This window comes from Scardinius erythrophthalmus, assembly GCF_964197995.2.
Source record: "Scardinius erythrophthalmus genome assembly, chromosome: 15".
NCBI classification, from domain to species: domain Eukaryota; kingdom Metazoa; phylum Chordata; class Actinopteri; order Cypriniformes; family Leuciscidae; genus Scardinius; species Scardinius erythrophthalmus.
This window is the reverse complement of record NC_138235.1, coordinates 35,870,728-35,875,680: the sequence shown is the minus strand read 5'-3', so window position 1 is coordinate 35,875,680 and position 4,953 is coordinate 35,870,728. Positions and strand designations below refer to the sequence as shown.

The following is a 4,953-nucleotide window of genomic DNA, read 5'->3' as shown; positions in this document are numbered from 1 at the left end:
ATTCTGACAAAAAGTCAAAATTCTGACATACTAAGTCATAATTATGAAAGCCCATTTCAACCACATAAGAAAAAAATTATACTGTGGTAAATCATAATTATGACAAAAAGTAAAGATTATGACATAAAAAGTAATAATTATGACAAAAGTAGACATTAGGAAATATATTCATTATTATGACACAAAAAGTAGAATATGACATACCAAGTTATAATTTTCATTTAAAAAGTTGAATAAAACAAAAATAGAGAATAACAGTCATTACGTCATTATGATATGAAAAGTCAAAATTATAACAGTAAAAATTAGGTGATAAAAATCACAAGTATGACAAAAAAAGTAATAATCAAGTCAGAAATATTTATTTCTATTTCTTTATTTCAAGAAAACAAGAGTCTACATACATTTAAGAAAGATCGCATTGCAAAAACATCAAATGGCTCGTAGCATCACAAACCAAACCCAGTTCAATATTAACTATGAAAAGACATTTGTGCAATATAAAATATCTGTAATCTTAAAATAGTTAGACCAAAAAAAAAAAAAAAAAAAAAAAAAATCACCAAAGGATAGAAATAAAACAATTCAGTAGAAAGATAACAGTTTGGTTTCCGTGTTTGTAGTGAACAGTTAATGTGCGTGTTTTTGTGTAGGTTAGTATTCCTCAGGCTGTTAAATGGTTCTGTTTGTTTGACCTGCAAACATTTTACAGTGAACACCTGAGGGGCAAGAAGCATGACCTTACTGTGAGTCGATGAGGTTTTTTGGTATTTCAAGGTGAGTAACACTAAATGTACTATTTTCAGACTTGAAAGACGTCCTTTAATATGATTCACCGGTGAAAGACACGAACTTCATGTGGATTTTGTCTTGATGAAAGAACAGCTAGAAGTTCCCTAAGAGATTAGAAAGTGTAACTGGCAGAGGAGGTATATCAGGGATATTTTAACTGTATTGATCCATAAAGAGATCAGAGGCTAAAGGGACATGAGTGAAGGGAAAAAAATGTGAGATGGGAGGAAAAATTATTTGTCGGTAAAATTTTTGCATTTCACGAGAAACTCTGCGTTCGCTCGCTAAACATTTTGTGTTCCCGAGAAACTCTGCGTTCGCTCGCTAAACGTTTTGTGTTCCATGAGAAACTCTGCATTCGCTCGCTAAACATTTTGTGTTAGCTCGGTAAACATTTTGCGTTCCACAAGAAACTTCGCTTTTGCTTGCAAAATGTTTAGCGTTCCCCGAGAATTTTTTTGTTCGCTCGCTAAACATTTTGTGTTCCCTGAGAACCTTTTCGTTCGCTCGCTAAACGTTCTGCGTTCCACGAGAAACTTTGTGTTCGCTCGCTAAACGTTCTGCGTTCCACGAGAAACTTTGCTTTCGCTCGCTAAACGTGTTGCATTCCACAAGACACTTTGTGTTCGCTCGCTAAACGTTCTGCGTTCCACGAGAAACTTTGTGTTCGCTCGCTAAACGTTTTGTGTTACCCGAGAACCTTTGCTTTCGCTCGCTAAACGTTTTGTGTTCCCCGAGGACCTTTGCTTTCGCTCGCCAAACGTGTTGCGTTCCACAAGACACTTTGCTTTCGCTTGCTAAACATTTTGCGCTCCCCGAGAAACTTTGCATTCGCTTGCTAAACATTTTGCGTTCCCCGAGAAACTTTGCGTTCGCTCGCTAAACATTTTGCATTCCACGAGAAAATTTGCATTCGCTCGCTAAACGTTTTGCGTTCCCAGAGAAACTTTCCGTTCGCTCGCTAAACATTTGTGTTCCCCTGAGAAACTTTGCATTTGCTCACAAAATGTTTGACTTTGCATTTGCTCTCTTTCGCTTTTTTTCTATCACCATGTCCCTTTAGGGAGAAGATAAAAGCAAAGACATTTTTGTTTTACCGTAATAAATGAAGATTCCTCTTGCTCTGCGACTCATATAAAGCACAATAAAATAACAACATATACAGTGAAATGCAAAGTCTGCTCGAGACGTTTAATACGTTACGGATAAAAGTACTACCGCTGAAAAGATGCAAACAGCAAAAGACTGAACTAAATGCAACGCACCACAGAGAGGAAAAGTGAGGTTAAAGATGTCACGATAGTGAGGTAGAAACACTGAGTATGTAAACAAGAACACTGAATAGAAATCATTACTAAAATACAGAAGGAAAACTATTTCTCACTGGCTTTACAAATTCCCAGTTTACGGGAGAAATATAGACTATTGTGACCTCAAATGTATGTACTTTAACCTTGAATGTGAATGTGAACCTTTTTATAATTAAAACAAGTACTCACATTTTTCACAAAGGTCCTAATCGGGTTAGTGTGTTTGTGTCAAACAGTACTGAGGAGAATCAAGCAACATCTACTCAATGGTTCCTATAGAAACAGAATCTTGCAGTGTTCTGTGTATAAAATCCCATAAAGTGAATTCAAACTGTTCCATTCCAACGGAACTAAAACATTCCATATATCCGTTTTTGATGTGAAAAGTAAATGAGACATTTTGCTACAACAATGTGAAGATGAAAACCATGATTGACAACTACAATATTTGATCCCTCACCAATTCATTATTTACAAAACATCAACTCTCCAGTCTGCATAGAAAGTAAAATAATCTCCTGGTTAACGGCGTTAGTACAAAAAAAGTGTCATCATTTTGTTTACACCTGATCTGTTTTTTGATAGATGATAAATGACACACACACAAAAAAAAAATTATTTGACAGAAATTGCAACTGCTTCAATGGATCCTGTCAAATGAACTCAAATCAAAGCAAAGTTTAATTACCTCTCACATTTTTTGCAAATGTTAAAACATTTGAAACCAATATTATTAGCATGGAAATAACATGGCGACATTTCAGGTAAAACAAATTCATTTTAAATATCCTTGAAAAACAAAAATAAAATAATAAGAACCATCCAAATACTTTCTTTTAAAAAAGAAAAAAAGTAAAAATAAGGCACAACGGTGATTTAATTATTATTTTTTTTTTATAGAAGTGCTGTTGTTCGGGTCAGAAACATTCAAACCTACAGGAGAGACGGGGTCACTATGTACCCAGTTATTCACATTATATCGTTCACAGTATGTCTTTATGGTTGTGAGCTTTATAATAACTTCCTTCTCTGTTGTCCCGTGAATATTTTAGAGCATTCAACAACATTCGATCAATGCTAGTGCTGCATTATCTACATCGAAGTATTTACATCTATACTGTCTGGTAAACCCCCGTCCAGAAGGATGGGGCGAAAGGTAGTTTTCATGGGATATGCTTGTTTGAGAACATAGTGCAACAACGTGTGTGTCTAAATCTGGTCCAGAACAACAGCACAAGTCACAGCAGAGAGCGAGAGGGTCGTGAAATCATTGCTGGTGAGATTTGAGCAGAAAACACATAGGTTTGAAGTCAGTTTGGAAGACTTGTATGTGGAATCCGATGCACCGAAGTAGAAAATCAGCGTGTTAAGAAAGATACCTGCATAACATTTCCACGTGATGGGTCTTTAATATAGAGATCGAGACTTCTCTTTTCACTTCTGCTTTCTGGAAGTGAGCGCAAGACAAAATTCACAGTTCCGGGATTCACTGATTCCTTTTGATTCCCTTCCATCGGTGAGCAATTTCACTCTGCAAACCTGTGGAGAGAGCAAAACAAAACTTACTCAACCAAACACACCCAAGAAAGTAACAATTTAATAAACATAATAATAAAATAATCATAATAATGACAAAAAAGTTGCAATTATGACATAAACAGTCAAAATTATGAGATACTAAGTAATAATTATGATGTAAAAAATAATTATGATGTAGAAATTAGGAGATATGTCAGAATTAAAATTATAAATCAATGTTTTGTCATCATGACTTTTCAATGTCAATTGTTTTTTGTCATAATTAAAAAAATGTATCTCATAATTATTACTTTTTTGGCATATCGAATTTTGTCATAATTAGAAATTTTAATCTCTTAGTTATTACTTTTTTGTCATAATATCGAATTTTATGTCATCCACACTCGAGTATACGCTGAAACGTTTGCACAGTCGCTGCATGCAAATAATTGCACAAACTGCACATAAATGCACAAAAATAACTTATTTGAAAGCATAATAACTCAGCTTGTGATACTGTAGGTAAATAGAGCAAAAACGAGACAGAGACCCACTAAAATGCACATGATCAGCCGGTCATTGATCAGGCAGGTCTGCAGAAGGCTGATATCTGGCCTGAACACAAGAACATCTGGCGGCTGACGTCAGCAGAAACACACCACTGCTCAAACGAAGACCTTATCTTTCATTGATATACTCTACTCAACAGTTACAGGCCTGGTTGTTGTTCTCCTAGTGTTTCTAATCCGGGGTCCATGTGTTGGACGCTTGGCAAGTAAATGATTTACTGATGTCATCCAAGCTGTTTCTGCATCAGATCCGATTTCATCCTCGGCCAACTATGGCTGTAAGATAATCCAATAATGCTGAGTGTCCGTACAATTGTTTTTCCAAGTTTGACCCGATCGAATTTACTTTACAGAGACTGAGCCAGAATATATTCCACAAAAGGATTACATTAAGAAAACTGAGTAAATATTTAGGTATATTTATAGGGTTATAATCTTTAAGGGTTTATATCAGGGGTGCCCGTAACTGGTGCGCATGCGTAGAAAAAAATAAACGATGCGCAGCAGAAACGCTTTTGAGTACCGACATTTTTGGGGACAGGGACACGTTTTTCTCCATCCCGGGTAAGATAGCAATCATGATGATATGATAAGTGTGTTCATTAATTATTAGAGGTGCAACAGATCAGGCCACATGGTTCGGCACGCATGTAATTTGCGGATTAACTGTCATCATAGAATGAACGTTTATCATTCGGATGTGTTTTTGTCTTGCCAATTTACACATTCAAACGATTTTAAACACAGAAAAAGAGGCTAAAATC

The 4,953-nt window shown here is 35.7% G+C and overlaps 1 protein-coding gene across 1 annotated transcript in view; it reads right to left on the bottom strand.

Annotated features, from left to right (window-relative positions):
• Nucleotides 1–766: 766 nt before the first annotated feature.
• stk35 (serine/threonine kinase 35) overlaps nucleotides 767–4,953 on the bottom strand; it is a 17,057-nt gene continuing 12,870 nt past the window's right edge. The window contains exon 3 of the mRNA XM_081387492.1: nucleotides 767–3,641. The gene's annotated coding sequence lies outside the window, so the exon portion shown is untranslated. The remainder of the gene's footprint in view (nucleotides 3,642–4,953) is intronic.